We start from the raw sequence: 24,700 nt of genomic DNA, 5'->3' as shown, positions 1-24,700 counted from the left end.
AAAGGCATGCATGAAAATAGAAAAAACAATATTTGATCACCCAAAAACCCTCCAAAATGAGAAGGTAAAGCTGGGGTGGGGATGACATCCACAAATTATCACTACAACAATATGTAACTTGTCAAGCTTACAAAGTTTGACTATCGTTAATAGCCTACCTTGTGAGGGACCTACCCCTGTTAAAGGATCCAACACTTTATTAAAAGTGTACCTATCTAAAGGATTTACAAAACATTCACTTGGAATGTCACCTTGTTAAAGGATTTAGAAAATGGTTGTTGAACCAACTTATCTTCATAGGATTTTCATTCTCCTAGTACAATGGCTAGGAAGTTTAGTAAAATGTGTTGACATGATAGCTTACAATCTTCAATTGCTGATTTTAGATTGATGTTTGGTCCATTCTGATATGATTCTCTTTGATCTGATATGATTATGTATGAAGTGCTAATACTCTGTTATGTTAACTAATACCACAATGTTGTTGTTCTTCTAAGTCATTTCACCCGTTTCACTTTCTCCAAACTTTGCTAGTATTCTCTCCTTGCATACATTCTCTTCTTGCATACTTTCTCATGCATTACGTTATTGAATTATAGGGTTTTAACCTCCTTAAAAAGGTTTCATGACTTAGGGTTAGGTATGAATCTACAATTGAGATTCATCCATCTTTTCCACTCAATTCTTTCCATTTTTCTGATTAGTTGCATGTTGATTTCATAGGGAATCAAATAGATTTGATCTTATCTTTTAATCCTTCAAGATTTATCATATGTTAGCTCAAAAATGGTTTACATCTTAGTTTATGAAGGTGCAAAATCTTATGCTAATTTTGTGTTACTTAGCACTTATAGATTATTGATGCTCGACACATATAGAAATTCTATCTTGCTTGGAACCTATAATTTACTCGGCACATATACTAGCTTGACATCTATTAGTCACTTGATAGTTGAAACTCGATCAATACTATCTATCTACTAGGCATTTGAATGACTCAACACTTGTTTAATTTCTAGCTCAGCACATACTGTAACTTGACATCTATATTATACTCAACATTAACTTAGAAAATTTCTTAAGTGTGTTGACACTCAATTTTCAAAACCAATCTGAGACCAACAATCTCCCCCTTTGACATGAGTTTCAAAAACACTTAGCTATACATGATGAATCTAATCTCTTTGAGTATAATAGACATTCTATTCAACATATATACAAAACTTCAAAAAATTGTTAAATTTTTTTGTGAAGGAGTTTGTACCTCAAAATTTATAACTCCCCCTAAGTTCATGTGCCTTTGTTGTATCCACAACTTCTCATGTTGGATTTGTCTCATGCTAATTCTAATACTCTTGCCTTGTCATTCTTTTTCTATTTTCTTTGTACTAACTCCCCCTTTCACACGTCTTCCCTTGCAATTATTGTTTCCTTTTGGCTTTTCTATTCCCCCCCCCACAATTTATCTCCCCAAAATTTTATCTCCCCCTTTTTGATACTTATGTCAAAGGGGTCTATATATTAACTAAATATTTAGCCAAAAAGGATTTATTTTCCTCCATTACTATCCTCAGAGAAACATCCCAATTCTATAGTGCAATTTCAAGTGATTTTATCTGGATGGCTGACTCTACAGCAAGGTGAACTAGGCCTTCTAATGTAGGAAGATTGGGGTCTTTCTTTAACACATATTCAACATAGGCTAGTTCTTTCTACAAAATTTCCATGTGTTGGGTTATGGAAGATTGAAGTGGTATCAATTTGGACTTTGTATTTGCCTCATCTATTGTTAACACATCTAGTTCCTTCTGAGTGTGAAGTGTAGTTTGAAAATGCTTCTCACTCTAAGTTAGATCTTTAGGTAGTTGCATGCTTGATATCTTTAGGTTTCTCTCCAAGCTCATTATTCATGGGTTGGTTTCTTGTGTGAAAATTGATGGGTCACACAATTTTGAGTACAATGAGAATATGTTCTCAAGTACTGCCTTTACCTTTTCAATCTTCTTGGCCAGCTCCACCTATGATAGTGTTATTTCACTTGATATTCTTTCATTTACCTTTGTTTGAAACTTCTTTTTAGACCATTCTAATAGTTATGCATTTATATCAAGGTCTTCATTTAGTACTTGGTCCACTATATTGGATAGTTGCTCCATAATGGGCTTAGTTTCATCAGATATCTGCAAGCTAAATGCATTTAGAAAGATGTCTATTATCTCAATTAATGCTTTCCTTTTTTTATACTCATTTCTAAGTATCTCCTATTTCTTTTTCTTTTCCACTACCTCTTGCACTTCATTTATCTGTTCAATGTTCATGATTGCATAGTCATACTTAGGAATGACTATTTCTTCATCTATAGTAGGGTCTCCATAATGAAGTACTCTTGCAACCTTTGTAGAGCTCAAGCCTAGTGCTGAAATTTGAAGTGGTATTGCTTCAGTGCTCAAATTTTGAGATGTTCCAATTGGAGTCCCTATTGTAGGAAAATTTATCAATGTTTGTATTGCCTCTTACTCCTTCTCCTTAGGAATTTCCTTGTCCTCTTTAGATCTTTCCTTATCAATTACTATGATCTTTGGGGGTGCACCTTATTCTTGTGCTATAGAGACAAAGATATCCATCTGTCTTGCTTGATCCTTTACTAGCTCCTTGGTAGTTGTAGTGATTGGTACTATGGAGTTAACCTCAGCTGATGTATCTTGTGTAGCTTGCTCTAGGGTTTTTCCACTTGTAGCTATTGGGATATGAGAAGGTGGTTCTTGTAGATTCACCTTATCCCTTGCGATTTCAGCTATAGCCTTTTTTAGTTCTTCCACACTCACCAAGACTAGATTTGTACACAATTATCCTTATAGTGTAGTCTGGTGAAGAATCCTTTTAAGATCCTCTATAGTTAGTGGATTTATGTTCTGACCAAAAATTTTAGGAACATCTTGTATAGTTATTGTATCTGTAGGTGTAGGAGTTACAAGTGGAGGACTTGATGGTGGCAATTGTGTGTCTTGGACACTCTATTCTGTTTGTTTCTATTCAACAGTTGCCATATCATCTTTTTGTGTTTCCTTTTCCATTGTATCATCTACCTTATCTTTTTCTCCTTCATCTTCCTTATCATTTTCATCCTCTTCTCTATTTTTTCTCCCTTCAAAGGTATCCACCTCTCCTTCTTTCATAGTTGTGAGGCCATAGATTAACTTCCACATTAGAGTGGACTTCTTCACAACATCCTCAATATTATTTTGTAGAATATTAAAGGCTCTATACTTGGGTGCAAATTTGCTCCCATGCTTCTTATTTGACTTGCTAATTTTCCCTTTAGTGAGTTTAGGCATTACTCAAGCCAATGTTGACTCTCTAATTTCTTTTTCCATTTTAAGGCAATAATGCCATTTATTTTCTACAATGGAATATAAATCCTTAAGCATTGAATTGTCAAGTTCAAGTGGAGTGTTATTGAACTTGGCCACCATATTGTAGTCTGACTCTTCAACTATGTTCTGTTCTTCTCAAGTCAACTTATTAAAATCAATTCTTTTTAAGCTAGATAAGTCTGCATTGTCTCTAATGTTATCACATATATTTTCTGAATTAGACTTGGTGGTGTGACTTAACACTCTAAATTGACTTATGTCCTCAAACTTTGTTCTTTCTTCATCTAATTCAGGAGGTGCAACATACTTTCTTCTTAGCTTCTTCTTAGTTGGACCTTCTTGTTCAGTGGCCTTCTTCTTTTCCTTGTCCTTAGACTTCTTTATTGTAGCTCTTGTATTTTGCCTTGTAGTAGGCTTTGTTGGGCTAAACTATGGGTAGTTTTTGAGATTTTCTCTTCTTTGGCTTAGGCTTGGTAGGTGTTTCCTTGGCTTGCTCTTCCTCCTTGGCACCTTCTACCTTTTTTGCATCTTCTCCCATGCCTTGGGTCAATGCAAGTGGCTTCTGGCCATTTTCTTCTTTTTCTTCATCTTCTTCTTCTTCTACTTTTGTTGTCCCTTCTCCAAATCTAGCCTTAAGCTTTTTCACCAATCTATCCTTTTTCTTTAGGGTAGAGGTAGTTTTCAACTCCATTTCCATTTTAGACTTAACAACATCAAAAGTGCCAAAAGGGTTTTCACTTTTATCAATATCTTTGCAAGCAATGCTATGATTGATGCAAATGCCTCATCAATGTTGATTTCATATCCAAGTGGCCTCAGCCATCTCACCCTTGGTATTGCTACTTGGATATATGTGAAATCAATGTCCACTAAGAAACAAATGTCATTGATGTGCTGCTCAATGAGAGAGATAGGTATTTTGAGTCTTTGTTTCATTGACTTCTTAAAGTCTTCGAAGTAGCTGATCATTATAGTTTCAAAATTTGCCCCCATCTGGTCTATGTATTCATTGACCTATACTACTACTAACCTATTTGTTTTCTATCCTATCTTGCCAAAGGAAGGGAATTCATTCTGAACATAAAAGAATATACATATCAAAATTGATCCAAATTTACATTGAGCACTCTTGGATCTCCTTATTGCTCCCAAATTCTCCATAATCTATTGTAATTCTAGTTTAGCTAGATCATATGTATGATCCTTCTTGACAATTTTGTATCCAACATCAACTGCAATACAAGGTACACTATTCAGTCAGCTTGACTGGTAGAATTTATGGGATATGACCCTAACAACAAATTCTACAAGAGGATCTTTTATTGTGTCAATTGTAATCTCTCTCTTGTTCCACTTTGCCATAGTGTTCTTCTCTATGGCTTCTTTAGATTCACTCCTTAGGATCTTTGGTCATTCTAGGGTTGGATATCTGGTTACCTTATGTATAATTCTTTTTAACAATTTTATTGGTCCATCCTCCAACCATAGGCATCCATCATGGATTCTACTCAGCACAATTCTTATCCATTCCTTTTTAAATATTGTAGGGAAATCTAGGGCACGAGTTAAGCCCTTCCTCTCAACAATTTGAAATTCTTCCTTCAATACCCCATTCTCACAATGTTTATCATATGCTTGCTGAATCTCCATGTCACCAATTGCACCTATCTTACAATTATAGCACCTTCTAATATCTTGCACCATCACAACTTTAGTTGGAATAATGGATAAACTACTGGCAGGGTCATTCTTATATACAACTTTGGGAATTGATCTAAAGTCTAGTTGTTTTACTTGATTACTAACCAACTAAACCTCAAACAGTTCCTTGTTCTTAGGATTCCTAGAGCTAATGCCATTTCTATAAACTATGGTTTTAAGATGTAGAAATTGCGTAACTATGTAGCTTGGTACTAGAGTAAATACCTTAAATAGATGAAACAATATTGAATTTTGATAGGAATCTTTGCAAAGGCTCCAATATCTACTTGGAAATCATTTTTGTGTTCTTCTTGCTCTTGCTCTGTGTTCATGATGATGAAAAAATATAGAAAACTTGACCTCATACCTTTCATTTCATAGCATTTAATGCTTATTACATATACAGCTATCCACTTGGCTCCTTATGCAATTCCATTTGACTCAGCTTCCATAAGAATTTCCCTTTACTCGATAGCTACTACTAACTTGACTTTTACTGACTTTGGCAAATAACTTAGCATCTGAAGACAACTTTTCTTACTCAGCAACAATGTGAAGATTTTAAAGATTTATCTTTATTCATGTTGATCTATCCTTTTTAGTGCTAATTTATTCTGCGAAATGATGTATAATAAAGTATTTGGATATCAGTCCTACATACCTTCTTTTGCTTAGTTGGATGAAGTGTGACCACTTGACCTTTTAGGTGAAGTGATCCCTCCATTGGATATGCTAATTCCATCTTTTCTTTTCAATGTTCTATTCATTTCTCCTCTGATGTGTTCAATGTCAACTTTCCCTTTTCCTTTATTGAACTCAGAGTTGGGTTCATCTGATCTTGTCGGGCAATACTTGTTGATATGTCCTATCTTTAGGCAGCTAAAACAAGTGGTTTGACTCAACCACCTATTGCAATTGCCACTAAAAAGTGTTCTTATGCAATTCTCAAGAATATGTCTATATTCTTGATAGTAGTGATAGCTCTGCCTAGTGTTGTAGTCCCAATTGTAGTGATGTCCATGATTATTTGTCTTTGCTAGTTGGTTTGGTGTCCACATAGACTTGGATCTACATTCAAAGGCTTTATGTCCATACTTCTTGCAACTATAGTAGTGTCCTTCAAATATTGGTGTCCTAATGGTTCTAGTCTTGTAGTCATGTGCCTGATGACCTTGCTTATTACACTTGTGATAGTGACCCATGTTTTTAGGTTTTTCATGTTGATTGGCATTCTTACTCATACACACATTAGAGGTATGTCCCTTTTTACCTCAAAAATGACAAGTAGGTTTAGTATTCTTATATTTGTCACTTCTTTCTTTTGCAATCTTAGATGACTCTCCTTCAGTGCTAGTGTATCCTAGTCTTAAAGTGTCATTGTTGGATCTTGGTGTTTTTAGTGTCTATTCAAAGGACTTGATGGCTTCATTAGGTTTGTTGAAGCTTTTTGAAATTTCTTTTTCTCTTCTCAAGTAATTTTGCATTTGTTCATTCTACATATTTAGTGTGGAGATCTCAATGTCCTTGACATTCGACTCATGATGAGCATTCATCATTTGGCTTAGGGTGTCTAGCTGCTTGTTGGAAACTCTTGCAAGCTCAATTGACTTTTCCTCTAGTTTTTTGGCAAGGTTTCTCTTGTCATCTTCTATCATCTCTTTATCCTCAATAATTCTTTTCTTCTATTTAGTCACTTCACAAAGGATCATGGCTTGTGATTCTTGCTCAATCTTGAGAGATTTGATCTCTTCTACTTGATCTCTATTCTTCTCCATCAAGTCTAAAATTGCTGCATTGAACTCCTTAGAATCTTCATTGGCAAACACTTTTGTGGTGTCAATCTCCTTGTACTATGTATCATTCTTAGCTATGGCAATTTCTTTTCTTCTCTTTAGGGATTTCCTCAATTCTTCCCTAGCTTCTTCTAGAGAATGTAGAATGAGATGTATCTCAATCTTTTGATTCTCTATAATCTTCCCAAGCCTGTAGACCTCCATTTCTAGATCTTTTCTTCAAGCTATAAGGCTTCTCCTTGTAATAACTTGGCTTTGATACCAATTGATGGAATTTACAAGTGGGAAGAATACTTCTAAGGGGGGTGGGGTGAATCATAAGTACCAAACTTTAAGCTATAAAAATTTTAACTAAAATCAATACATGCATGAAAAATTTATAATTAACATGAAAGTAAAGGCATGCATGAAAATAGACAACACAATATTTGATCACCCAAAAACCCTCCAAAATGAGAAGGTAAAACTGTGGTGGGGATGACACCCACAACTTGTTACTATAATAATATATAACTTGTCAAGGTTACAAAGTTTGACCATCATTAATGGTCTACCTTCTGAAAAGCCTACCCTATTAAAGGCTCCAACACTTTGTTAACAGTTTACCTATCTAAAGGATTTACAAAACATTCACTTGGAATGTCACCCTATTAAAGGATTTACAAAATGGTTGTTAAACCTATTGGTGTTTTAAAACTACTAAGAAACAAAATGCTTAATACCAAGATGACAATACTCACACAATCTAAAGACTAGCCAATTCTTATTAGCAATTGTATGTGCAAAACCATTTGGGCCCAACTTCAACAAAACCACGGGTGGTTTTCTACTCTCCAGGCTCTACAAAACCAGGGTGGGTATATCCAAGGCTGATTCAAGACTAGGAAACATCGTATGAGGATTATTTTAGTTTCATTCTGATTCTCATCTCAAATCCTCAAATACATGTACAATTCTTGAGAATTTGATAAACACATCCCATATAGTAGATATGGCCAAAATTCTTCCATAGATCAAGTGTTGTCAGCAATAGTGGCTAACTAAAGCTAAAACATTCCATGCAAACAAGTACAGGCCAACTTTGAAAATCTTCAGGAAATAAAAGTAAGATTGATTTAATTCTGCATTTTGACAACCATTTGTGACACATTTTTCTTTCAGCTGGATCAAATTTGATCAATGCCTAATCCATTAGGGTTCAGAGTCTACTACAAAATTCTAGATCTAATTTTTTTCCTTACAACAAATTTTATTAGAAATTCTTATTAGAATTCATCATTCAAAATCCTTTCCACTACTACAACAATCTTATCACATTCATCAAAGCTTTTACTTAATCCATTGAATTAACAGTAGTGATAAACATATATACAACCTAATTGAATTGCATTCAATTGCACAAGCCTTTACTCATACAACATCAAGATAACAAGTAATCAAAAGGAGACAAAGTTTAGAAAGAAATTATATGGGGGACAGTTCATAATTTGTATTCATTTTCCTTGAAAATTGTATACAATTTACAGTAAACTTAGAATGACCATTAGAAAGAAACACAGATCATTCTATATTCATGTATTCTCAAGATCTGATAGAGAAAATACACCACCAATTTTCTCAAAACAATGGACCAAAAATAGACTAAGTATCACTTAGAAAAATAGAATTCATACCTTTTCTCTAGCCTTGGAATCTCACTTATATAGTGTGAGATGCAACAAGCTTCAGGCTAAGAGAAAATGATAGGTGTCCTTTACAAGAAGAAGATGCACACATTTGTCCAAAAAGAAAAGGATTAATAGAAAGTTATGCGAACCATATATTCTCTTGTGGGCTTTTGTCTATCACATCCTTTTGCTGATTTAGCTCCAAATGTGATTTTGTCATATATGTAACTGCTAAGCTTGCCCATGACAAAATCTAATCTGATGATTGCAAACTAACTTGAACCCATGGGTTTTACCATCATCACAGTACTGGGAGAAACACCATTACTTCCCACTCTTTGCTGATTAATATGACTCCTTAAGATAATGGGATTAACCCTTAAGAAAAAGCACTCAAGTATGGAAGCAATGTGGCTGTCAAATATAACAAAATGAGCAATTTTTTCTTAGCCAACCACGTCTGCATCCAAAACCAGCTTTCAACCAAATTTTTTCACCTACTAACACAAAAAGACGAGTACTAACAAAAAGTCAGAGAGACTATTCGCATGAAACCCATGGGTATAAAATCTTATTCACCTTCTCTAAAAACTCTGCACAAGATCCTACATACTTCTACTACCATGGCATTGAAATGTGCCATCTTGAAAATTTCCTTAGAGAAAGGTATTAATACTGATAGGGTTTCCATTTTATTAAGTTCATTCTTTTCTCCCCTCATTACCTTAGTAGCTTGATCACAACCCATAGAAACACTTGGGATTACTAGTCTTCCTCGATCAAAATTCCACATATTGACATACGAGGCAAACAACTTCCTCTCCACAAACCACCTTTAAAACAAACTTAAACTAATTTGAGATGAAGAAATACTAGGGATCCAATTACTCTTGTCAAGTAATCCCTTTGCTATCCATAGTCTAAGAGTTAGTGAATTCTTTGGAGCCATTTCTGCTATACCATGCAAGACTACAACACTTCAAAGACTACAGTAAAATATGCATTTGGAAATCTCTCATATGTAGTTCTTTTATGTTGTTTGGAACTCATGCCAAAATCTACACAATCCTCTTAGTAAAAGATCCTATTAAGAAAAGACTTCAAAATCTTTATTCACATAAGGTGCAACTGAGAAAATCTTATAAGTTACACCCTATTTTTTCTTTCACATGCAAAACTTTTCATATCTCATTAATATGAAGAGTTCCATCCCCTTTAGTATTTAAAACCAATGCCATTGATCTTTAAAATCATATGATCATGGGGTATAGAAAAAGACAACTTGGTGTTCCGCTTGACAAGTTGGTCAGTCAATCCAATAAAAACTGACCACATATACAACACTTTCCTTGATGGCATTTCCACTTGGACCCATTGGTGACTAAGAACACGTGTCAACATCTCACTACTTCACCATACATAAAGAACAAGCACCTTGCCATAGTGAAGCAACAACAACCATCAATTCATTTCGATCTTGCAGATGATATATTGCTTGTACTACTTAGAAGACAATGGTGGGCCCCTGGTTGCTATCTTGCTATACATATCATTCGAGAAACTCTTTATGGAGAGATAGCGATGACTGCTGATTTGAGGTTACATTTAAGGTGGAGAAATTGCACCAAGAACCCTAAAAGGAGGAGGTATCCATGCTCGCTATGTCACATAGACTAAACCTCATGCAACTTTTTATAGCAAGATGGTGAGGATCATTGATTGAAACTTGATCTAATGATTGGGATCTCTTAAATGATTTATTGGTCCAAGGCACTACTAATGTAGGCAAATCTACACCACTGGCAATCCATAAAACTTTACCTTGAGCTTGGCCAGCCTTCCACATTGCGTCAGGTCCCACTAGCTATTGATTTTCATAGCACCTCGCTACTTTGCTAATGGCGAGATGTCCAAATTTTCTGATAGTGAGGTAGTGAGATATCAAAAAACCATCGTTCCAACACCAACTTCTGACTGCTTCCATTGGGTCCCTTTTCCTGTTCTAATAGTATTTGCTAGGTGTTCATGACTGAATGATCTGTTAGAAAACAATTCTCTGACTGTCGTGTCTTCAAATTGCAGTTCTATCTTATAAATTTTTGGCACTTGCTACCTCGCTATAAATAAAGAGTGTGCATGCTTTCATAGAAAGGAAACAACAATGATGGATCTATTTAGATTGGATGACTGGGGAATTTGAGAGGAAAAGTAGCTTAGGGGCATGGAGGATAAAATACAACAGAATATTTTCTCGATTTAAAAATTCAAACATTTCACACCTGACCACTTAAGAATGGAGTGAAACATAGGGTTTTCACAAAAATTTTCAAAGGGTAGCAAATGGATGACTTATCTAGAAACCCTATTCACCATTAAAGGAGAGAATTTGAATTTTCTATTCCTAAACAAAGGACTTCCATCATGCTAAAATTCAGACCAACAAAACCAACATATTTTTCATAGGATTTTCATTCTCCTAATATAATGGCTAGAAAGTATAGTAGAATGTGTTGACCTGATAACTTACAATCTTCAATTGTTGATTTTAGATCAATGTTTGGTCCATTCTGATTTGATCCTCTTTGATTTGATATGATTCTATATGAAGTGTTGATACTATATTCTATTAACTGATACTACAATGTTGTCCTTCTTCTAAGTCATTTCACACCTTTCACTTTCTACAAACTTTGCTAGCATTCTCTCCTTGCATGCATTCTCTTCTCGCATACTCTCTCATGCATTACATTACTAAATTATAGGGTTTTGATCTCCTTAAAAAGGTTTCATGACTTAGGGTTAGGTATGAATCTATGATTGAGATTCATCCATCTTTCCCACTCAATTCTTTCCATTTTTCTAATTGGTTACATGTTTATTGCATAGGGAATCAAATAGATTTGATCTTATCTTTTAATCCTTCAAGATTTATCACATGCTAGCCCAAAAATAGTTTACATATTAGTTTGTGAGGGCACAAACTCTTATTATCATTATGTGTTACTTGGCACTTATAGATTACTGATGCTCAAAACATATAGAAATTCTATCTTGCTTGGCATATATAATTTACTTGGCACATATACTAGCTTAGCATCTATTAGTCACTCGGTAGTTGAAACTTGCTCGATACTGTCTATCTGCTCGACATCTGAATGACTTGGCACTTGTTAAATTTCTAGCTCAGCATATACTATAACTTGACATCTATATTATACTTGGCATCAACTTAGAAAATTTCTTAGGTGTGTTGACATTTAATTGTCAAAACCAATCTGAGACCAACATTTGGGTTACCAAATCTTGTGTCAAAGTGTAATGTTGTTGATTTCTTTATTTCTTTATGTTCATACATAAAATTAGATTAGATAATCTAAATAATTAAAGAAGAAGTAATCTAAGTGGAAAATTTTTAATGGGTTCTTGATATAGCCCCACCCCCCAGTCACCTTCTTGTCATTACATTTCTAACAATTGGTATGAGAACAAGGTTCTCCTATCAGAGGCTTAATAACTTAAGTGTAAAGATCTAAGGAATGGAAGTGTACAAGTTAGAGAAAGCTATTGACAATGAAAAATTGGATATACACATGGCTATGGAAGAAATCAAGAATCTCAAGGAGCAACTCACTCAGTATCTAAAAAAAAGAAAGGAATTGGCTATATAGATGAATGAAAATCTCTACATAGAATAAAGACTAGAAGATCTTTGCAAAGAAAGAAGTTTAGAAGAAGTAGATGTAGCCATAGAAGATCTACTGGTGAGAAATGCCACTCTACAAGAAGTAAGAAAATTGAAAAGAGAACAAGAAACTCACTCAATTAGGCTATGTGAAGTCATGGAACAAAAGAAAAAAATAGTAAATGATAAAGAAATGATAGATGAAGATAGAAGACTACATGCTACAAAACTAGAAGAAAATATCAATGGAGCTCAATAGTTATCTCAATATCAGATAGACATGGCAGATTAACCAGATGATGCAAATCAAGGAATCACCAATTCGAGAGCAGAAAATGATAGACTCTAGAATGAACTAAGTTCTAAAAAGGAACTCAATGAAAGGAGATTGAGATCACCAAAAAGTGTGAATAAACTATATGAGCAAGCCCTAAATAGACCCAAAAGCACTACTGGTTAGGCTATATTATTCAAGGAGAGTCATCAAAGATAAGATCACAAACGAACAAAAGGCCTACATGAAACAATTGTGGAACAATAGGTCATACATCAAATATTTGTTGGAACAATTCTATGCAACATATGTTCAAAGGTCATTTCTATAATTGTAACAAGTATGGTCACAAGGTACATGAATGTAAAACTAGATCAAAGTTTAAAGGGAATTGTTTTACATGTCATAAACAAGGTCACAAATCTTCAGAGTACAGGTCAAATATTCAACATAATAGAACTAGAAAAAGATAATTTATTGGTTGGAACTATAATACATGGGGAAGATGTCATCATTATTGAGAATATGGACACAATGGAGTAAATTGTGTAGAGATTCACTTCATTAAAATAAACATCAATGTGAGATGTTATGTATGTAAAAAGATAGGTCACTTGGAACTAAATTGTATGAATAGAGATACAAAAAATAGTGGTGAAGAAAACAAAGGAAAAAAAAAATTGAAGAAATCATAACTCAAAGGAATCAGAAATGGGTCAGGAAATTAGAGGATAGCACAAGGAAAGAAAATGAAGCTATTATCATCCAATCTAATGGGTTGGGTGAAGCATCCACATCCAACTACATAGTCAAGGAGATGATTAGAACTAAGAATTCAAGATGATCTTACATTAGTTCCAAGTATGCAAGAAAGATCAATTCAAATCAGCATATTTAGATACAATAGGTTAAGCAAAGGAGTTATGTTTTAATTGAGTTACAACCTTGTTATAACTGAGCTATCTATTATCTTTGAGCATAGGTAAGTTAGAACTCAGTTCTACATGAGTTGTGAGATGATTAGTTCATGTTGAGCTTATGATTCAAAGACATTGCTGAGCTATTCCACCTACCACTATACAATGCATTCATGAGGCCCTAAAGTATTTGAAATTTTTTATAAAAGAAAAAATCGATGGCTCATTTCTTACCTTGCATTCAAATCTTAGAGAGATTTTGAGCCCCCCAAGCAATTAAGAGAAAAGTGTTAAAGATAAATGTTGTAGGAAGAGTTTTTAGTTGTTGTGAATTCATCTCTCATTGAGTAGTATGTCATCCAACTCTAGTTCATAGGTAAAGAAGGATTCAAAGATGTTGGTAAAGAATGCAGTCTATGAGGAACCTAAATTCAAACTCCACCCTACAATTGCCAAGCAAAAGGATCCAACTATACCTCCAAAGGCACTATTAATAAATGAAATTAGTTCATTTTATCACTACACTATTTAGGAATTAGGCTCATTTGAGATGAATGAATCATACAATGAACTATGTGAGAATGGAACATTGAAGCTTGAGCATAAATATCTTGAAATCAAGGGTTTAACACATGTTCTATATATGCCACATAATTTCCAAGTGAAATGGATTAAATACATTCTAACTAGGGTTTATGACATGTCCTTCTATATAGAGAAACCTATGAAGATCACTAAGAAGATGGTTCACCAAGTTATGGGCTACCCAATGTTGGACAAACCCCAAATAAGTAAAACCCTAGCTTTTGGTGAGCTAGCTAAGAAAACCCTAGTAGAATGGGATGCTAAAGGAATAAAACTAAACAATGTTACTAACATGGAGACCAAATTCAGGATTCATGTCATAGCACACAATATCTACAACTTCAGCATGTAAATAGTGTTCCCTACAAGGAAATTGATTTAGCATACAAGGTGGTGAAAAAAGTCTATCCTTTGACCTTGTTGAGTTGCAGTTGAGCCAACTAGGAAAAAAAATGGAAAGTATTCAGGCATCAAAGAATAATGAGTGTAAGTTTGGATCTCTCCTTGTTTGTTTATTTTTCTATGTGTAAAAGTTATTTCCATCCAAAGGTAGTGTGGTCTAGAGTAAGGTTATACCATTAATTTATCAGATTAATGATATCACAGAAGATTTGAGAGATAATTTTGATGGTATCATGGATGCATACTTTGAAAATTTCAAGGAGAAGACATAGAATAGTTATAGAATACCTCAACAGTTAGTTGAGAAATATGCTCAAGGTATCCAATTCCTAGTTGATTGTGACAATATTAAAATTTAAGCAGTCATACCTAGGATTGCATGGGTAAAACCCTTAGGGTATGAGGTGAACATAGATGATACAAGAGATATCATAGAGGCTCTTCTAAATAAGCCCATTGACTAGAAGGAAGCATATTTTGGTACTTATGATGAAGCTAAGAACACAATACCTTTAGAGATAGATATTCCTCAAGTTTTGAAAAGAGGGAAGAAGAGGATGGAAACCTTGAAGAAAATATTGGAAAATAAAGATAACCCTCTCATGCTTACTAAGGGAAAAGGAAAAGATGAGGAAGAACATGAAGAGGAAGAAGAACCTCCAAATAAAAGGGGGAAAGTGATCATAAGAGAACTTAAGAAAGCTACATCCAAGAAAGTAGCCACCCCTATGATCACTACAAAAAGAAAATATAAAAGGAAATTGAAAATTTAGAAGGATGATGATGATGAAGAAAAGAATCTTGTCATCCAACTAAAAAATCCCCCACTAACCTATGAGAAACAAGTAGATATTGAGAGAAGTAAGTGGTATGGAAAGATTCAAGTACATCAAGTATGAATCCAGAGGTAAAGAAGAACACTAATAGATAGAGGATGCCTTGGTAGAAAAGATGGCCAAATGGAAGTATGACCCCAATGAGATAAATGGCCAAGCCTCTACAATCCTATTAAAGGAAGTTACACAAAGATGAACCAATGTTGCAAAAACAAAGAGAGACATCAGAGAGAAAACTCTAAAGAGCATCATGCCTAACTTCTGAAATGAAGAAATCAAGGAAGCCATGGAAAATCATGAGAACAAAAAAACTCCTAGTTTCAAGGGATTTCAAATTTTGACTAATAATATTGAAGATGTTGTATACTCCAAAAAAAATTTGTGGAAAACTATTTTTGAGGAAGAAGTTAAAATAAAGAAAGATGAAGAGAAAGGGATACAAACTATAGAAGAGTCTAATACAAAAATGATGGTAGCTACTATGATTGCCTCTCTACCCTCCACTCCAAGCCAAGCCATTGCTACATCAAGTGTAGAGAAATAAAAGAAGAAGGAACAAAGTCCTCCATCCACCCAAATAGTAACAAAGAAACAACCTTAATCTACCTCTGTGATAGTCTTAACCAAGTAAAAGATAGAAAAGGAAGAGGAAAAGGTTGACAAAGAAGGAAAAGAAGAATCCAAGAGTCAATTGGGTGGAGAAGAACTAAAGGACAAAGATAAATATAAATCAATCATAGTTTCTCCTAGTATCAAAGGAAAGGAAAAGAAAAAGTTCTTTGATGAAATTGACCTTGATATTGAGATTGTGATTCCAAGTTGGGATTAATCCAATCTCACTACTGATCAAATCAAAATTTTGAGTGATTTATGTAGAAAAATAGCACAACAAAGGAAACTAAAGGTAGAAAGAGATAGAGGAAAGGATCTTGAAGACATCAAGGACATATTTTTGGTATTATGCAAATAGAGGTATATAATAAGGCCCCCATATTTGAGCAATTAGTTGATATTGACATAAATTCAATAAGGACATAGATGGCTAGGAAAAATTCTATAGACGGTAGAAATAAAATTTGAAAATAAAGTTTTGGAGAATGCAACAAAGAAGATTGATATTGATCAAGTGGAATCATCCACTCCTATTGGTAATCTAGAAAGAGTTGTAAATAATGTTGTTTCCTTTTTTACAAAGTTAGGTGATACATCAATTTTCACCAAGGAAATAAAGGATAAACTAACCAAGATTGATGAATAATTGAAGATTAGTGCTAGCCAGTTAGCAGTTGACCTAAGTTCTAGCTCAAATCATTTTGTAAAGGTTAGATTAATGAAAATTTTATAGGAAGAAATATTAAGGGAGGATGCTAGAATAAGGGCAACATTATTAGATATTTAGAGTATGATGCTTCCTCACATGGATGTGATGTAGAAATATCTTTCACATGGAAAGACATTAGTACATGACACAAAATTATTAGTTTTAGATTTCATGATGGAGTTATCAACTGAAATCTAGATTGAACTACACATCTTGAAGGTACTATAGGAAAATTGGGATAAAGCTATGTCTATAATTTTGAAAGTGCATAATGATTTCCTTACACATTTTAGCATTATCTTGTAAAGATATGTATATTGGATTTGTAACAAAAACAAGGGGGAAAGTATAACATGTAAAAAGGAATAAATATATAGAGGAATATGTAGATGATGTAGATGATGATCAGACTTATTGATTAAAAAAAAATTAAAAATTAAAAATTCAGATCAGTTGTGACCAAGCTATAATTTTTAGTTCAAACTAAGCTGCAACACCAAGCACATGCAAAGGGGGAGTTTGACAAAAAAAATTGATGAAGAGATTTTTTTATTACTAATAGAAATATTTTAGATAAGTGTTTTTGTCACTAATGCCAAAGGGGGAGATTATTGACTCTATGGTAAGACATATTATCAATTAGTGACAAACCACTTACGTATAACACTACAACCCCAAGATTTCCATCAGTAAGAAGATTTCAATGTAGCCTAAATAGATGAGGGTTATACTGTGTTAAAAAAACTTTCAGTATGAACTGAGTTGTCAAATATTATTAGTGGTAACCAAGTTCCTAGTGTGAACTGAGTTCATATTTCTTGTCAAGTTCTTAGTTTTAATTGAGCTATCAGTATACTCCAATATCACCTAAGTGCCCCAGTGTTATCCAAACATCCAATGCTAACCAATAGTATAACCCAGCTCATTGTATTGCTCGAACATCAACAGAACATCAAATGCACAATAATGCCCATGAATCAATATTTGGATTGATTTGAAGGTATAACTTGATTATTATGAAGATATCTCTTATGCGAGCCAACTTGGTATGAAGTTATTGATTAAATGGTATATAAGGAAGACAAATTAGTTTGTCTAAGTAGTAAGTTATGAAATATAAGATATATATGAAGACAAGGAGCAAAAATGGAGCAAATTAAGTAAGCAGGCTATAAAGAAGTATAAAGGGTAGAGTAGAGACTCATCCATCACAATCAAGTGATCATATCATTCAAAGGTTCTATTTCAAAAAATAAAGTTGCAAAGCAAAGATCATCTTGTTGATTTATCCTAATAGGTGCATCATTCAAATCCTAGGTGGACCTAATAGTCCTTTGTTGAATCTCTTAGTAGAGTACATACTACATTATACTATAAAGTCCTTTCACAAGATGGACCTAATAGTCCTTTACACTCCTAACATAGTAGATCACCAGAAGTGATCAATTGTAAGCCCTAACATGCCAGCTTTATCATTGTAGTAGTGAAGCATTGTGGGTGTCATCCCCACCCCAATCTTATTTCTAATTGGAGGGTTTTTGGGTTACCAAATATTGTGTCAAAGTGTAATGGTGTTAATTTCTTCATTGCTTTACGTTCATGCATAAAAGTAGATTAGATAATCTAAATAAATAAAGTAGAAGAAATCTAAGTGGAAATTTTTTTAATGGGTTCTTGATTCACACCCACCCAGTCACTTGCTATTCATTACACTTCCAACAATTACTTCATTCAAAGAAAGTTTTACTAGGTTTGAAATGTGTTCATATGGATTTCTATTAAATTTGTGTTTATGGAAAACAAAAGAGAGTTAGCTTTGTGAAGAGTGGGAAGGAAAAGAAAGATGAGAAATTAGAACTTGTGCATACAAATGTATGGGGACTAGCTCAGGAATCTTCCCTTGGTGTCTCTCATTATTATGTTAGATTTATTGATGATGCAACTAGAAAAGTATGAGTTTATTTCCTTAGACCAAAATTAGATGTATTTCAAGCTTATAAGAAATGAGAATGTTTGGTTGCAAACCAAACTCTTCAAAAACTAAAATGTCTCACATCTAATAATGGTGGTGAGTATTGCAGCAAGGAATTTGAAGATTATATTTCCTCTATAATGGTATTCATAGATAGAAAACTATTCCAAAGATTCCACAAGAAAATAAAGTGGCTGAATGTATGATCATAACAATAATAGAGCATGTAAGGAGCAAGAGGTTTCATGCTAGGCTACCCTTAAAAATGTGGGAATAGGCTATCAATACTATTGAATATTTGATCAATAAAGGTCCCTCCACTCCTTTGGGCTATGGTAATTTAGAGGAAGCATGAATTGGTAAGAAGGTGAGTTATTCATTTGTCATAACCTTTGGTTATAAAGCATTTTCACATATAGATTATGAAAATAGAACCCAGCTACTAGCTAAGTAAAGAAATGTGTATTTTTTAGATATGAAATTGATGAATTTGGTTATAGGCTTTGTGATTTTGAAAATTGTGAAATTGTAAGAAGCAAGGATGTTATATTCAATGAAAAAGTGGTGTACAAATATCTATTGCAGTAGTTTTAGAAGAATGAAAATGATTATGTAGTGTTGGATGATACTCCAAAAGATAATGTTCTAGCAATCCCTTATGCTCTACAACAACCACAACAAAAAATACCACACACCCTAGTGAATGTTAGATGGTCAACAAGGATAAGTAGACCTCAAGAAAGATTTTCTCCCTCTTTGTATTCTATTTTATTAATAGATTTTAGTGGATTTGAATGTTATGATAAAGTTGTATAGGTGGATATAACGATTCAGTGGGAGTTTGCAATGATAGAAGAAATTGATTCTTGCTGAGAAATCAGACTTGGGATTTATGCATGTTTCTCATAGGTAAAAAGAATTTACAAAATAAATGGGTTTATAGGTTGAAAGAAGAGGATGGAGGTAAGAAAATATTGAAATCTAGGTTAGTGATAATAGGATTTACATAGAAAGAGGGCATTAATTTTTATGAGAAACTTTCATTTGTTGTTAAAATGATTTGTATTCATATTGTTTTAAGTATTGTGGCTACTGCAGTTTCTTATTTGGAGGATATTGATGTTAAAACAAGTTTTCTTCATGGTAATTTTGATGAAAAGATATATATTACACAACCACAATGATTTGAGGTTGAAGGTAAGGAGAATTTAGTGTGTAGATTGAAGAAAAGTTTATATGGCTTGAAGCAAGCACCTCAACAATGGTATCTTAAATTTGAGAATTTTATGAATGGGCATGGTTATATTCAGTGTCATTCTGACCATTGTGTTAATTTTAAGAGGTAAGATGATGTCAACTATATTAATTTAAGTTTCTATGTTGATGATATGCTTGTAGTTGGGTCTAACATGGATTACGTTAAGGGGTTAAATGAATAGTTAGCACATTCATTTTCTATGAAGGATGGGAGCATCAAAACAAATTCTTGGTATGAAAATTTGCAAATATAGGAAGAATAGAAATTGACATTATCTTAGAATAACCATATTGAGAAGGTGTTGCAATGTTTCTCTATGTCAGAGAATGCTAAATCTATCAGCACACCTTTACCTGGTCATTTAAAATTGATGAAGGAGATGTGTCTAAAGACACTAGAAGAGGAGGCTAAGATGTCCAAGGTACCTTATTCTTTATATGTAGGGAGCTTAATGTATACCATGGTATGTAATAGGCCAGATATTATACATGTAGTGAGATTTTTTAGCAAGTATATGAGTCATCTTGGAATTGAGCATTACAAAGTAGTTAAATATATATTTAGATATTTGAGAGGAACATCTAGTAAATTTTTATATTTTGGGGTCTCTACTACTAAATTACAAGGTTATGTTAACTTAGATTTGGGAGGGGATCTGGATACTAGATAGAGTACCATATCATATGTCTTTATTGTTGGTAGGACAATAATGAGTTGAATTTCTCATTTGTAGAAGGTCAATGCATTATCCACTATAGAGGCAGAGTATGTTGCTAATACAAAGGTAACCATGGAGATGATATGGCTTTGGTTCTTTATGGAAGAATTGGAACATCCATAGAGGTATAATTATTTGTTTACAAATAGCTAGAGTGCCATTCATCTTGCAACAATTTTTGGTCTATATTTAAAGACAAATCACATAAAATTACAGTATGATTTCATTTAGGTAGTTTTGGATGATTGAATATTAAAGCTAGAGAAGATACATATAGATGATTATCTAGTAGATACGTTTACCAAGACCATAACAAGCGAGAAACTTGACTCCTCTTCAACTTTAGTTGGTCTTCTAGACTAAAAAAAAAAAAAAACAATAAGGTCCATGGTGATTTGATATTCCAGTGGGGGCTATAGATTTAGTAGTGCTATGACAAGTGGAAGGTTATTGTTGTAGAGAAGATGGATATATGCCAATAGATATATTGAAAATAATTTCATCTAGCCAACTAAAAATAAGAATATCTTTTCATCTACTTAGAACATCTTTTGCAATTATATTCATATCTTCAAAGTCTTGGTGGAGAGAATATATGGACACTAACTACTTCTTCAACATTTGTGGAAAACCAAATATAATTTTCTTCATTAACAACATCATTCATCCTTACACTTATTATTTCCTTTTAATTCATTTCCTCACTCCTCTTTACTTTGAATGTTACCAAGGCCCTTTAACACATGAGGAAAAAGATCAAAACTCCTACTAAGTTATTTGGAGAAACATGTTCTCAACCTTTTTTTGCAACATTTATCTTTTCAAATCAAAATCTGGTAGGTCACATGCTTGGTCATATGTTTTCTCAATTTGATCATCAATTTTGTTAATAACAGTAAAATATAGAGTAACAATGTCATCTTCTCTATTGATCCATTTATTAAAAAAATGTCTCAAAGAAACATCATTATTCTCTAATTCTCTCCAAATGTCTACTAGTTTTGACATTTCTAAATGGAACAAAGGCCAATTTATTCTATCAACTAGAAACAATATTGTAACACTAACCCTATCCTCATATTGCACTTGCACCTCTACTTGAGCTTCCCTAAGTTTAGTTTTTCTTCATTTAACTCATCTGTACTAAACAACTCTTAATGTTGAGGTGTATCTAGGATATCAATAATAGGCCTAGTGAGAGGAGGTGGAGCAAGGGAGGTTGCAATCATGAGTTGGCTAGGCCCTTCATTCATTTTTCTCTTTCCTTGTTACTTTTATAAATTAAAAATGATCTTCTTCATTTTATTTATCTTTTGTCCTCTCTTATCATAGGCTTCTAACTGTATGTGTGAAAATGTGGCCTATACTAACACACACACTTCAACACGGTCCTTATTTGCGGATTCATCACGGAATGAACATTGAATTGTACATCCCAAATTTATCCTGCAAAGCGACCTATTGCCTTCTATCTAAAGGGATTTTGCCTATTAATATCCTCCGAATCGAGGTGTAGGCAACCAGACCCTCTAAGAACAAAGGATTTGACAATGGAATTAAGCTAAGAATGAGTATATGGATTAATCTAAGAAAATGAAAGATGCAATGTAATCTAAGAACAAATGAAGCAAACTATATTAAGCATATGCATGATTAAACTAAAATGAGATTAAACTAAAAATGAGAATGAGTGCAAGAAATGGAAGTAAATATGAGCATGAATTTCAACAGCAATTTGATAGCAAATCAATTCATCCTCTCCCAAATGAAGAGATGAGGGTCTCTTAAATAGAGTTTCCTGGAATCCATCAACGGTCAGGATTGAAGATGAGTTTCAGTCATAAAGGGAGATCCCTAAGTTAAAGGGAGTTAACAGACTTAATTTGAGATAAATAAGGAGTTAACTATTTTAATTTGAGTAGAAAAAGGAGTTAACTGTGTTAACTCATTTTTGATCAATAGTGAACTGGAAATTCCCCTTTTTTGAACTGAAGAGAGATTTTGTTGAGATATTTAATTTAATAAAATGAAATATGCTCTCATAATTAATTTTTCTATTTAATTAAATAATCTTTAATTAATTAAAGACACTTTTGTTTAATTAAATAACATTATTTAATTAATTAGGAATGTCTTCCCATTTAATTAAATAACTTTGTTTAATTATTTAGAAGTAAGTACTCTATTTAATTAAATAATTACATTTAATTAATTAAGATAGGCGTATTTATTAAATTAAATAAATTTAATTCCATAGTATATTAGCCTTAGGATATAATATAATTTAATTAAAGTATAAATACTTAATAATTAAATGAAATATTAATCAAGTAGGTTTAATGCAACTAATATGAGTACGTACTATAGGAATTAAATAAGAAATATGATGAATGCAGATTAGGGTTTTTCTGCATCTGACAATTAAGTCAAGTAGCGAATAGCAGAATGAGAATTGCCTATTAGAATAGGACTTTGGAATTATCATAAATAGACTAGAATTGGTATAACGAAAATTAGCCAATTTTGGGGTATTACATTTTAGAAATGTATGCATGAAAATGTGGCCTATACTAACACACACACTTCAACACGGTCCTTATTTGCGGATTCATCACGGAATGAACATTGAATTGTACATCCAAAATTTACCCTGCAAAGCGACCTGTTGCCTTCTATCTAAAGGGATTTTGCGTGTTAATATCCTCAGAATCAAGGTGTAGACAACCAGACCCTCTAAGAATGAAGGATTTGACAATGGAATTAAGCTAAGAATGAGTATATGGATTAATCTAAGAAAATGAAAGATGCAATGTAATCTAAGAACAAATGAAGCAAACTAGATTAAGCATATGCATGATTAAACTAAAAATGAGAATGTGTGCAAGAAATGGAAGTAAATATGAGCATGAATTTCAACAGCAATTCGATAGCAAATCAATTCATCCTCTCCCAAATGAAGAGATGAGGGTCTCTTAAATAGAGTTTCCTGGAATCCATCAACGGTCAGGATTGAAGATGAGTTTCAGTCATAAAGGGAGATCCCTAAGTTAAAGGGAGTTAACAGACTTAATTTGAGATAAATAAGGAGTTAACTATTTTAATTTGAGTAGAAAAAGGAGTTAACTATGTTAACTCATTTTTGATCAATAGTGAACTGGAAATTCCCCTTTTTTGAACTGAAGAGAGATTTTGTTGATATATTTAATTTAATAAAATGAAATATGCTCTCATAATTACTTTTTCTATTTAATTAAATAATCTTTAATTAATTAGAGACACTTTTGTTTAATTAAATAACATTATTTAATTAATTAGGAATGTCTTCCCATTTAATTAAATAACTTTGTTTAATTATTTAGAAGTAAGTACTCTATTTAATTAAATAATTTCTTTTAATTAATTAGAAATACCTTTCTCATTTAATTAAATAATTACATTTAATTAATTAAGATAAGCGTATTTATTAAATTAAATAAATTTAATTCCATAGTATATTAGCTTTAGGATATAATATAATTTAATTAAAGGATAAATACTTAATAATTAAATTAAATATTAATCAAGTAGGTTTAATGCAACTAATATGAGTACGTACTATAGGAATTAAATAAGAAATATGATGAATGCAGATTAGGGTTTTTCTGCATTTGAAAATTAAGTCAAGTAGCGAATAGCAGAATGAGAATTGCCTATTAGAATAGGACTTTGGAATTATCAGAAATAGACTAGAATTGGTATAACGGCAATGAGCCAATTTTGGGGTATTACACTAACACCTTTTGAAACTTAGTGTTCAGCTCAATAAACTTTTTCTTATCCTTTTTGATAACTACTACATTGAAATCTGCCACCTCCTTATTCATGAGTGCAATTTTTCACTATCTACAGCTACTACTTGATACAACACCAGGCTTCCTGTATGTTTGGCATTTAATTTTTTTTTTAAGTCTATATTTCTTTTTTGAATTGACCACATAATTAGGGATTTATAATCCTCACTATATTTTACCCCTCTATGGGCTTCCTTGACTTCTTCTTCTATATTAAACTTGGTATCCTTTTCTTTCCTAATGGAATAAAAAATCATTGAATTAGCAATATCCCATTCAGACAATATAAAAACACCTACATCCTTGAGGAACTGTCTTACCCCCTTAGGGACTATCTAATCAAAATCATGCATTACTTCATCCTTGGTCT

Source organism: Cupressus sempervirens, chromosome 5 (genome assembly GCF_028749045.1).
Source record: "Cupressus sempervirens isolate cs-2001-9-10 chromosome 5, ASM2874904v1, whole genome shotgun sequence".
Classification (NCBI taxonomy): Eukaryota; Viridiplantae; Streptophyta; class Pinopsida; order Cupressales; family Cupressaceae; genus Cupressus; species Cupressus sempervirens.
The sequence above is the reverse complement of the archived record's forward strand: the minus strand, read 5'-3'. Positions refer to the sequence as shown.